Source organism: Ursus arctos, unplaced genomic scaffold, assembly GCF_023065955.2.
Source record: "Ursus arctos isolate Adak ecotype North America unplaced genomic scaffold, UrsArc2.0 scaffold_23, whole genome shotgun sequence".
In the NCBI taxonomy this organism is placed as follows: domain Eukaryota; kingdom Metazoa; phylum Chordata; class Mammalia; order Carnivora; family Ursidae; genus Ursus; species Ursus arctos.
Window position 1 is genome coordinate 9,561,969 of NW_026622908.1, and position 13,021 is coordinate 9,574,989.

At 49.9% G+C, this 13,021-nt stretch overlaps 1 protein-coding gene across 3 annotated transcripts in view; it reads left to right on the forward strand.

The window, feature by feature from the left end:
* Window positions 1–13,021, forward strand: part of NAV2 (neuron navigator 2) — a 383,600-nt gene that overhangs the window by 50,225 nt on the left and 320,354 nt on the right. The gene's annotated exons all lie outside the window — the stretch shown is intronic.

Sequence of the window (13,021 nt, forward strand, 5' to 3'; positions counted from 1 at the left end):
GGTCTGTAGAATCAATTCCAGGAAATTGGGAGGACTCAGTTTGTCCATTACATGGCCCAAATAAAAAGGCCCAAACACAGGTGCCGAGAAAGGAAGGCTGCCTCCCTGAGCGGGCATGGATGTGCTGTTCTGTTTGGTAGATGTGGGGTTAGGAACGGGGACTCCTGGCTTCATCTCCCAGCTCTCCCTCTGCCCAGCTCCACGTGCAGCTTTGGGAAAATTTCAGCCCCAGTTCTCTCATCAGTAAAGTGGGAGAGACCAATGGAGAGACTTGTCCTTACAGATCGTTGTGGGAATGAATATCGAGTACTTCGCAAGTCAGGGTAAGTCTTCCACGCATTCTTGTTTTCTTTCTGTTTCTCCACTAGCATCGGGGACATCCTCATCCTTTACATTATACGTGTGTGTGTTTTGCTCATGCGCATGTATATAAAAGTATATATAAATGCCTGCACTTTGGTGTCGAATCATCATCTCAGCCTGACTGTGGCCGAACTAGAACTCTTGATTTCTCAAACCCCTCCCGCCAGCTGCTCCTCCCTTAGTCTTCTGCATGTCATCTTCTTCTCCTTCGTTATCTTCATTTCTGTCTCCATCTTTGTTTCCTTCTTCTTCCGACCCTTTCAACATGTCCTCACTCTTCTTAGCTCACAGGCCGACAGGAGCACACAAGGGCCGAAGTTGCAGACTCCTGCCTTTCGCGTGCTCACCACGACTCTCCTCTCCAGCTCATCTGCGCTTGCCGTCGGGCCTGCTCTCTGCTCCTGCCTCAGTGGTGCTCTTGCTGTCCTTGAGCACCCTGACCGGATTCTGCTCAGGACTCTTGCACTCCTGTCCCTTTGCCCCTGATGCTGTCCCCTCAGGTCGGGTATGGGCTCACTTCCTTCCTTTGCATCTCTGCTGGCAGATGCCTCCTTTCGAGAAGCCTCTCTGAGCTGCCTTTCAGAGTACTCGCCCCCCCATGCCCCCCCCCACCAGGCACATTCTGTCCCTCGCCCCAGCTGTACTTCTTCTGGTACTTACTATACATTTACTTGCCTGTCAGTTTGGCTGCCCTTGTGTATAATCTTCGGTCCGTTCAACACTCTGTCTCCCCGACACCCAGAAAAGAATGGGGCGCTTAGCGGTCATTCAAAAATATTTGTTGCATATATTAACAAATGTAAGAACAATTCTGCCTATAGCTCGTTTTCAACCCCTGCAATACCACTCATCTGCAACAAGGCGGCCCTCTTTATAAATTTTCAGCCCTGTTGGCTGCGTCCGATAAGGGCGCCAAGCTGCGCTCTGAGTGACAGTGAGGACGGTGAGAACCCACTTCTCTGGGCAGTCGGGGCTGCAGGACGAATCCAAGTCTGAACGTGGGCATGGGGAGGAGCAGGAGGAGGTGGGGGAGCAAAGCCAGGCTTTGCAGTGAGGGGAACTGTCCAGCTCTCAGGAAACTGATGTCATTGGAGCATCCCTGGATGATAAATGTCGGTGGAGCCCATGCCTGATATCTCTTGAGGAGGGAGAGAAGCAGCTCTTAGAGCCAGAGGAAGAGCGTTGAGATAAATTGTCCTTCCCAGGAACACACAGCCAAGACAGCCCGCAAACCACTTAGTGCAGGCATTGAAGGGATGGTGCTTATCGGGCCCAGATGGGACATGGTGGGAAAATCGGTATTTCTGGAGCCACTGAATAGAACATGGCGACTCCCAGCCCCAGGCACAAATCTCCCAGAATCTCCTTCTAAGGGCTTTGGGGTTGGCAAGCTAGAGAGTGCATCTGGACCAGTCAGTTTACCCTTCTCCCACCCTACATTCCCACCCTGCCTTGCTCCCATCCAGAAGCCTTAGGAGAAGTGGGCTTGGATCAGCATCACTGTAAAAGAGAGTCTAAGCCCCTTCCTGGGACATTGCAGGAGGCTACTCAGGGGGTGTGCTACAGGGGGCATCCTGTGGGGATCTCCAGGAGAACTTAATACCGTGCACCTTCGAGTCTGGCTCAGGGTCAGACGGTGAGCCTGGGATCGGTCAGTGAGCCTGGCTGTACCCTTACACACCAGGCAGGTACTGGACGAATCCTGGCCCAGGAGCCAGGACTGGGGGTGAAGATACAGAGGAATCTCTTCCTTAGATGCCCCTTAGGATAGAAACTGGGAGGCACAGGACAGGGGAACCTGTGTACCGTCCAGATTGGGAATTTTATGTCCAAGATCACAAGCCTAGCTCTTGATTTTAGAAAATAAAGACAGCCGTATGACGTGAGAAGAAATGCAATGGTAGTATAAATCAAAGTGGCCATCACAGCCAGTCCTCAGGAGTCCAAGGCAGGAGGTCAGATGGTCTGGGCTCTGTCGATGGATCTGCTGTGTGACCTTGGACTAGTCACTTGACCTTTCTGGGCTTCGGTATTTTCACATATACAATGGTCATCATACATCTTGATGTTGCCATCTCATGAGTTATTGGAATCAAACAAGATAATAAAGTCTTTGTAAAGTTAGAAGGGCTTTAGTATGTATAACTTGACCCCTAACCAAGTTGTATAAAGCAGTAGACCAATAGGAGCAATAAACACCCAATGAGCTTGAACCGGGTGCCCGCTACCGTGCCCCGTGTTCACATGCATGTTTCACATGGGCCTCACTGTGGAGAGACTGGCACTGTTATCATTTCCATGAACAGATGAGGTCATAAGACACAAAGAAGTTAAATAACTCGTCCCAGGTCACACAGAGTCAGGGTGGACCAGAGTCTGAATTCAAGCAGTTTGTCTCCAGAGGATGCCCTGGGAGCTTGCACTGGGACCTTGAGGGCCTGTAGCCCAGATCTCCAAGCTCCCAAACCCATCCCCCACCCCCCGCCCTTGGCTTCCTCGGGGAAGATAACCACAAGTCTGTCCAGTGAAAACAGACCCATCACTATCTCTTCCCTGCAGAACGGTCAATCCCTGCCAACCGCAGAGAGACGGCAGGGCCTTCACACAACCTGATGTTTATCCCCTCCAAGAGCCAAGGGTTCCAGTGGGGATGGTGGAGCCCTGCCAGTCCTGAGAAGGAGGGGGAGATGCCAGGGAGTGGGGCCCCTCTGATTTCTGCAGAGTGGGCACGTGTGGGGGAACTTCCTGGTCCAGGATGGGTCTCCCTCACTGCACAGTGAGTGGGTCTTGCAGAAACATTGCCCCCCTGCCTCTGCTTTCTCAAGGAAATCTCTGAAGGACAGGCTGGCGCTTTCCATGCCTTCCTCCGGAAGAAGGGCAGGAAAGGCAGGCAGCGTCCCCCTCCCTGGGCCCCTCCTTGAGGACAGCGTGGCCAGGCAGGCGGCCCAGGGCCCTTTGCTGAGCTTGCCTGATGTTACTCCATTCACTGGAGTCTACGGAGTTGGGCCAACAGAGAGTGTCAGACAAGGGCTGCTGGGTTTCCCTCTCTGAGGATCCTTCAGGAGCCTTTTCGGATGGCCTGGAACAGTGAAAGGACATGAAAACAGGTACAAGAGGAGTTGTTGAAAGAACCAAGTCCTTAGCCCGGACAAGAGAAGACCCGGGAAGTGTGGGCACTGTCAAATATCTAAAGGGCTGCCCTGAGGCAGGCTAGTTGAGGGTAGCCTCGGTGGGGTGGAGGAAGGAGTGGCGGGGAAGAGCGCAAGGAAACACGCAGACATCTCCGCAGAAGGGAAAAGAACCGCCTTGGGGGCAGTGAGCTCTCCCTCACTGCAGGGGTTCAGGCAGAGGCAGGAGACCCTCTTGGCAGGGCCCTTGCCAAGTGGGGGTGTGCTCCTGGGAAGGGAGAGAACTCAGGGATCATGAAGGCCTGCCCAGCCCTCTGTGACCCTATAGCCCTGTGAAGAGAGAGAGGAGGACATGGGATGGAAATGGCCTGGCATCTTCCATGTAGGCGTGCCTCATGCTGGCCTTTCCCACCTTCACCCTGAACCTCAGCTCTCCCACCTGTTCTGTCTTGGCCTTAGTGCCCTGCGACCCCAGGTCTCACTATTACTTTTTCTTCCTACAGTAACTACTGGCCCTGCACCCTGCCCTTCTGTGCCCTGCTCGTTGCTGGGTGACGCTACTGGATAATGGGCCAGGTGACTCATTCTGGGGCTTTCTCAAGTGACATGATGCCACTGCTTGGGTACAAAGCTCTTTTCCCTGGAGACGTGGTTCTCAAGCTTTAGTGGGCATCAGAACGAGCCGCAGGTCTATAGAACAACGACAACAAAGCATAGACTACTGGGTCCTACCAGAGTTCCTCTTTCAGTAAGTCTGTGGTGGTGTCCAAGAATTTGCATAGTAACAAGTTCCCAGGTATTGCTGGGCTGTAGGACCAGGAACTGAACTTTGAGAACCACTGCTCTAGAAGACCTCTAAGGCCTATGACCACAGGTACAAGGCTATGGCTTCAGACAAACCCATGTTGGAATTCCACCATTTATGAGCTGTGTGACCATTGGTAATTTACCTAACATCTCTGTGCTTCTGTTGCCTGTTCTGGATACTGGTGACGGTACTACTTTCAGAGTGTTGTTGTGAGGATCGAAGATGGTGGTTTATGTAAATAGCTTAGTGGCTGGGATATGCTAAGTAGGCAAATGCTCAGTAAATGTTAGCGATTCTTATCAGAATAAGATGATGGCTCTTTCAGACACTTCACGCCTACCTCGTAGGACAGGGTGTTGGAGCAAAGGCACACGTCCTCCTCCCATTGTGCCCCCGGTGTAGGGCCAATCCCATTGTTATTCCTTACCATCTGCTCCATGCTGGAAGGATGGGGATTCATTATCAGTAAGGCCATCCTTCAAATCTTGGTTTTGTGTCAGGGGTCAGCCACACATTCTAAATGACTGGCTTTCAGTGTGACTCTGCAGGGCCCTGCCTGATAGAAACCAGACTGTGTGTAGGACACAGGGATGGGGTCATCTGAGTTCTCTTGTCATGTTTCTGCTGGAGCCCCAAGGCCCCCATTGTCTCGTCACTCAGATCCTGTGGTCTCTGGCCTGATAGTTATAATGATAGAAGTGCAGGCTTAAGTCTCCTGCTGCAGGGTCTCAAAATTAAGAGAGCAAATCTAGGGGTGGCTTCAGATGGACTCAGGCTGCTTTGAATGTTGCTGAAGAGGGGGACCTGCTGGGAAATACAGGCCAGGTTCCACCTTGTGGGATACCAATCCCGAAGTGGGTTCCTTGGGGTAGTAGCTTGAGAAGTGCTCTACCCAAAGGGCCCTGCTGTCAAATAAATTTAGGAGTTACTCCATTCCCAGGTGCCTGCTTAGAGCTCCAGGGTGCTCACTGGCGTATGGAAGCTTCCCAAAAGTCCTACGGTGAAGACACACGGGTAAGGCTGTTGAACATACTCAGGTTTGTTTACCATCAATTAATTTCGGGAGACTAGTTCTAGGAATTTATGGTTTTTCAGGGGCCTTCATATGTAGTACCTCACCTGATTTTCAAAATAATCCTAAGAGGTAAATATGTCCATACCCGTTTTACAAAGAGGAGGCTGAGAGGCAGAGAGGTCTACACCTTGCCCCAGGTCACAGAGGTATTTAAAATACTATCCACAGTTGCATGATCTGAGATAGGTTTTGTGCATTTGATGGAAGTTTGTAGGGACAGCAATCATTTAAACCAAACCAAACCAAAAAACAAGCAAAAAACCCCCCAAACCCCTAATTGGGCATGGCACCTCTTACTTATAAGTCCCCTCCCCTTTTTTTGAAGGTTTTATTTATTTATTTGACACACACAGAGAGAAAGAGAACACAAGCAGGTGGAGCTGCAGGCAGAGGGAGAAGGAGAAGCAGGCTCCCTGCTGGGGACTCGATCCCAAGACCCCAAGATCATGACCTGAGCTGAGGGCAGGCGCTTAACCGGCTGAGCCACCCAGGTGCCCTGTAAAGTCCCTTTTAGTGAAGTATATTTATTTTACTTTTGACCTTGGGCTCACCTTATGATTATGATGTCACTACACAGAGAGACCAAACAACACAGGTTAAGAATTTAGATTCTAGGGGTGCCTGGGTGGCTCAGTCAGTTAAGCAAGCAGCTGTCTCTGGCTCAGGTCACAATCCCAGGGTTCTGGGATCGAGTCCTGCATCGGGCTCCCTGCTCAGTAGGGAGCGTGCTTCCCCTTCTCCCTCTGCCCCTTTCCCTGCTCATGCTCTCTCTCACTATCTCTCTCTCTTTCAAATAAATAAATAAATTCTTTTAAAGAAAGCTAAGTAAGCAGTGTTTGAATCCAAGCAGTGTCACTTCCTAACTCTGTGAACTTGGGCAAGTTATTTAACTCTTCTGTGCCTGGTTCCCCCTGTGAAATGTGATTTTTATACCTGTAGCATAAGGTTCCTATGATGATTCAGTGAGATATCACATGCAGACCTCTCAGGATGGCACGTGACACAGAAGATTCACTGATGAAAGTATTAGCTATTGCTGCTGCTATTACTGTTGCTGATAATAAGAACACTGTGTAAAAGTCCACGTGTCTTGAGGACCCAGGGAAAGGGGGTGTAGATTGCAGCCAGGAGGTCTAAGACTTAACTTGGCCTGCTCATTAAGCAGCTGTGCAACTTTGGACAGCTCATTTAACCTCTCTGTGTCTCACCGTGCTCTTCGGAAAATGGGATCATGCCAGCCATCTAGCTTAGTTCACAGAATGGTCCTAAGAATAACCACCTGGGTAACCAATGTGGAAGTGCTTTGACAAACATTAAACTAGGTCATGGCAAGTTCTCCGTGTCCACATCTGACCGGCGCATGCACAGGGAGGAAGGGAGCCGGCTGCGAAGAACTGCTCTGCTAGTCGTGGGCTAGGATCTGAGAAATGCCCAGAAGTGCCGAGGCTGTTTGATCAAGGGCAGCCGTTTCATGGGTCTGCACAGAAGCCAAAAGCCAGTCATTAGCAGTGCCGAGAGTTTTCCTTTGCTAAACAATGGCGCCCTCATTCTGGGATTTCCCGGGTTGTCCGTGTTGACTTTGGAATAGAGGGTGATTGTGACACACACTGTCTGGGCCGGTGCATCTCAGACATCTGTTTCCTCCCGTTTACCCTCCTCTCATGCCCTGTGTACCAGACCCACAGTGCCAGCTTCGAGCCTTACCCCAGGGGCATTCATCACAGGTACGCGCTCCTGGGCTGGGGGAAGGAGGAGGCCCTCAGGGGTGTGTGTGTGTGTGTGTGTGTGTGTGTGTGTGTGTGGCAATCTCCTGTGAAATCAGGATGCCTAACAAAAGTGGAATCAATTTACCTGCTGCTTTTGTTCCAAGGGAAAAGCCTCCAGAGCCCCCATTGGGGAATAATATTTAACCCACTTCGAGGGCATTTGTGTCCCTTTCATCTCTCAGTCATGAAAAGCAGTGGCATTTCCTACAGCACGAGTTTATTAGGGAGGTGCTGAGTTCCTCAACAGTGCCCAGGAAGTGTAGACCACAGCCCCTTGGGAAAGACGCTGCCTCTGAAATTGCTAACCGTAATCCCTGGTGACCAGAACTGGCCCCGAATGAAAGGGCTGATCCCACAGGGAAAATAAAATAAACAAAACCACACCACCCTCTCCCCCACCAAACCACAACCACCGAAAACAAAACAAACCAACGCAACCCAGGGAGAGTTTGAGGACGACTCTATTCCAGACCATGTCTCTGAAACATTCGGTCACAAAACCAGAACAGAAGACAAAAATTAGAAACCATTTAACTTTCTTAAGTGCTTTGACAATAGCTATCCATGTTTCCGTGCCCATAGTTCTGTGGCAGAATTTTTTTAAACTTTTTTTATTTTGTATTTTTTTATTTTTTGCTTTGAACAGTTTTACTTCACCTCACATGAACCCCTAGCCCAACTGAGTGGGCTGGATACGCCTAAATCAGTCTTTAAGCTACCTCCAAAAATGTCTGCGGTCCCCACACCCTGCCACCTCATTGGGGTCAGAGCAGGAGATGCAACCCCTCAGAGGGTAGACGGAAGAGGGAGGAGTGAGGGCTGGCAGCATGGAGGCCCTTCAAAGGGGGGGTCAGAGGTCACCCAAAGATTACACAATTTCCACCCTTATCTGCTTCATTGAAGTAGTGGGAGGGGAGGGGGCTGGGGGAGGAGCCCCCGGGCCTGGGTTATTGAATAGAGCAAATAAATACCAGGGGTACCTGGCAACCCTGGGATCTGAGGGAGAAGCATGCCTGCTCTTCCCAACTGTGTCCTAGGCTGCTTGGGACCAGTTTGGCTGCTTTGTATAAGTCAAAAGCCTCTTTCCCCAGAGCTTATAGTTGTTCTTTAATTATTCATTCGTTCTTCCTAAAATTCAGTTTTTGCCCTAAGCTCCTTCTATGTTTGGCCGTGTTTGGGAGGCTATAGAGAAAAATAAGACATAATCCTCACTCTCCAAAAGCTCTTCTTCTAGTAGGATTTAAAAGGAAATGTCCAGTATCCAGATTGCCAGCAAGCAGGTGAATCTTGAGTCTGGCAAGGTCACCATGGATTTTTGAGAGCCTGCCCGAGATGCTATCGTGCCGTTTCCAGCTTCCCAATTCAGTTGGGTTTCTTTTCAGTGCATTCCACACAGTCCAGCGGAAGGCGCTCTAGAGAGGGGACCCGGATTTTCCTGGACAATTATGGGGGGGGGGACTGGATGAACTTTAAGCCCCCAGTAGTCCTGACCTTCTGAATATATTCATTCCATTTGATCGTACCAACAATAAGCCAAGCGCTGTTCTGAATGCACAAAGATGACTAAGACAGACTGCATGTTCCTAAGCGATTTATAATCCAGTGGTAATAATACTCCTATCAATACTAACACTTAAAACAGTCAGTGAGTGTACCCACCCCCAACTTGCAAAAGAAGATGGAGGGTTACAAAGGCTGGCGAGAAGGGAAACAAAGAGCTGGGGACCCCAGAGGAGAGGAGAAGGCCTTCTCAAAGGGGAGGGTTTGAAGACAAGTTCACCAACTAAGTTAATTTTGCTTGGGATCCTGACAGACCTACATGGTATCATTCGGCAGAGAACGGAAGGAAAAGCACTTCCATGCTGAGGGAACAGCCTGAGCAAAGGTGTGCGAGGGAGAGTGAGCAGCCCACTGGGACATGGGGAGGGGCCCTGGGAGACACTGCCCCGCTCAGTCCCTGACCCCCCATCCCTGGAAGGAACAAAGTGAACTGTGGGGGGAGCCAGAAAGCGACAAATGAAACCCTGTTCAGGGAACACACTGAAGGCGAGATGCCCGTACATAATTCTTTATCTCACGAAAAAAGAAGAGGGGTGGGGGAGGGAGAGAAATCCTTTGCTAGCCTAGCCCAGCGCAGCCCTTTCTAGGGGCGTATTCATTCATTTGTGGGCTTGTCAGTGTGACATTGTGTCTGCCCTCCTGAAAGTCATACATCTTACTTTCAAACCCTCCAATCGCCTTGGACCCCCCGCAGACCCCAATGTTCCCAGTGACCTTTTGGCAGGGGGCTCACTCCCCCCAAGGCTGGTGGAGGGGAGAGCGCACCTCTCGGGGGCTCACCGTCCTGGTCCCAGCTTTCTGCTCCAGGAAGGATTCATGCTTTTTGTAAATTTGACTCTCAATTCTTGAAAAGCCTGCCAGCTGTGTACCTTCCACGAGTCTTTTATTTTTACTTTTAACTGTCTTCCTCCATATCCAAGATCTCCAGACCCTCCCAGAAAGGGAAGGAGACTTCAAATAAGCCTTAAAGCCACTTGCCAAAATGTCTGCACAGTGTCTTCATCCTCCCAGGGATGGCATTTCTGAGACTTCCTTTCCTGTGCGTAGTATCACAATACCATGGACGTAGCAGAGGGAGGGGGCAGGCAGGCCCACCCCAGTGATGCTCCTGTTTGGCGGTTTTGGAGCTGATCGAACAGAGCCAGTCACTCTCCCTCTCTGAGCCTTTAGCTGCAAAATGGGGAAAATCACTTTTCTTAGCATTGCTGAGATGAGTAAGTGAAAGGTGCCCTGTGCCATGCTTAATAAATAGCAGCTAAGAGGGCTAGGATTTTCCTTTGACAGATGATGCTAAACTCTTCTGTGCTATTTTACTATTCAAGTCCAGTTATTTGGGGGAAAAATAACGGACTCCCTGTGTTAAGCTATTTGCTTATTCCCTACCTCTGGGGTGGCACACTGCTCCTGGTCTTTCCTTTGTCATCTTTGTGCCATGTAAAAGCTGACATCTGTCCTGTGTGGGTGGAAAGGCATCATCAGCTCACGTTCGGGGCAGTCTAGAGAGCCCATTTTGTCTGATGTTCCCCAGGCTGGCCCCCGCAGTGTCTGAACTTTTCCCCATTAGTCACTGCTTTGGCTGAGGGAGTGGAAGACCCCTGTTAAGCTGGAATATGTTATCTGGGAAACACATTAAGCCATTAACAGCTGGACACAAATTAGTTTATCAGACAGGGGCTGGACTTGCAGAATGTAGGAGGGAGAAGGAACTTTATAGATCATCTTTTTAGAGGTGGGGGAAAGGAGGGCTGCGAATGAGTAGGTCTTGGGATGGGGATGCCAGGACTCAAACCCTACTTTTTGGTCTGAATCTCTTCCCCCTCTTCCTTCTGCGTTGAGGAACAAGAGAGATACTCCAGCTTTCATTCAGGAGATATTTATCACGTGTCTCCCCTAGCCGGGGAGGTACTGAGAATTCAGAGAAGTCTAAGAGTAGGGAAGACAGACATGGAAAGACGTAAGTGCTGAGCGATGTGGGTGGGGTATATCCCTTGGGAGGCTGGGGATGGGAAGGTCTGGAACAGGACACTATCAGCAAAGGGCAGATCCAGCCTCAGCGGGGAGAGGTCAGTGCCACCAAGGGTTGCGCAATATGGGGACCTAGGGCCCTACAAGAGAGGTCACGATCAGAGAACTGAGCCAAGCTAGGGGTCACTGCCTGCAAGGCTCAACACCGAATAGGCAGGTCTAAGGAATGGGTCAGAAAGCCAGGAATTGAAAGAAGAGGCCCACCGTTAGGAGGAAGAAGAACACACATTCAGGGCAGACCTTCATAAGCATTGTTCCCACTGCTTCGTCCCATGTGGTCAGATGGGCTGATCTCTTTCCCTTAATTCACATCAAAGGACTTGGTGGAAGATCACAGAAATAAGAGGAAGGAGAAGAAAGGTGCTGGGTGAGGCAGCTTGGGCATGATGAATAGCTCTCCAAGATGTAGGAGGTTTTAAGGAGGCGCTTCTGTTTCTGAAAATCTGCACGGTCCTGACACCTGCTTGGGTGAACTCAAAGCCATGACCCCCGGGACCCACCCACTGCATCAGCGGATTGCTGGTGATGTCGGTGTCCTTTTCTCTGCACCTCTCCTTATCCAGGTCCTCATTCTCTATCCCCTGCATGATTTCAACAGCCTTTTAACTGGTCTCCCTCCCTCCAGCCTCCACGTTTTCAAACTTGCCTTCTTGCTTTTCCTAGAGAGGTCCTCCTAAAATGGGGAGTCAGTAAAATCATTCCCCTGGTTTATAAGGATGAAGGGTAGGCCCCCCTTTACAGGGACCTAACCTGCTCCAGCGTTACGAATAGCCCCATTTCCTGCCCCTTGATCTCCTCCTTCTGACCACATGACACCTGCCATGCGTTTTCACCACTCTATACCCTTGTGCATGCTGGTCCACCTTCTTGGGGTGCTTTCCTCCTCTTGTCAAACCTGCCTTCATCCTTCCAGATACAGGTCAGTGTCACCTCCGTGAAGTTATTCCATGCTTCCTGGTCTTGGTTATAGCTTTTTTTCTTTATGGCCCAGCTGTACACCATACAGCCCTCCTTTGTAGCACCTGTCACATTGCACTACAACGGTGGGTGTATGTGCCTGTCATTCAATAGACCGTGTGTGCGCTTGGTAGGGACTTCTCTCTGATTCTCAATATCTAGCAGAGGTGGGTACATGCGTAGGGTAGAGGTTCAAGGAATGTTTGCTAAATGAGTTAGCATATCTATGGTCTGAAGCATGTGAGAGCTGAAAGGCAAGGCCTCAGGATTCATTCTTTTTTTTTTTTTTTAAGATTATTTATTTATTTGACAGAGAGAGAGAGAGAGAACAAGCAAGGGGAGGAGGCAGAGGGAGAGGGAGAAGCAGGGTCCTCCCTGAGCAGGGAGCCCGATGTGGGGCTCCATCCCAGGACCCTGGGATCATGACCTGAGCTGAAGGCAGCCGCTTAACTGACTGAGCTACTCAGGCACCCCAGGATTCATTCTTTTTAATGAAAACTCATGACCCTCTCTACCCCCACTCCCTGCTTCTGCCTTGTACCATGACTGGTATTTTCCATCTTTGATGAGCAGAGATTTTGATTGGGAACTAATTGTTCATTCAGTGACTTTCTGGGGATGTGTAGTTTTTTCATGTTTTGGGGTACCCTAGAGAATGTGATAAACCTATAGATGCTTTCCCAGAAAATGCATAAATGCCCAGGCTCACAGCATTTTCATACAACTAGGAGGTTTCTGGACTGCACATCCTCCCACCCAGCTCCTAGACCCCTGGCTTAACACAGCCGAGATAGACAACTCGTGTTTTGCTCTCTTGGCCAAAAAGATTCTGTCCAGCTTTATTTTCAGAGAAAAAGAAATAGTTAGTTTAAAATCTTGATTTCCACATACAGAAGTATACTTTAATATGGAATACGCTTTCTCACATGACATATGCTGCCCCCCTTCTGTGTTTCCCTAGGATGTACCCCTTCCCTTTAAGCAGCAAATATCCCTGCCTATGTTTCACTCTCCAGAAATAATGCATGGGGATGGACATAACAGGGTCTTTTGCAGTCACTCAGTCTTGGTCAGGGCCCAGGCAGGATGTGGGTCCTGGTCTGGCTCTGTCCTTTTGCAGAGGAAGCTGCAAGAACTTAGAATATTGTCAACAGACTTTCATTTGGGAAACATCTACTGAGCTCCCACTCTGTGCCACACACTGTTCCAGGCACTTGGGGATGCCACGGGGGGAACAAAACAGACAAGGCCCCTGCTTTCATGGACTTTATGGCCCAGTGGGACAAGGCAGAAAATAAACAAGAATATAAGTTAGCTATGTTCACACAGTGAACAGGAC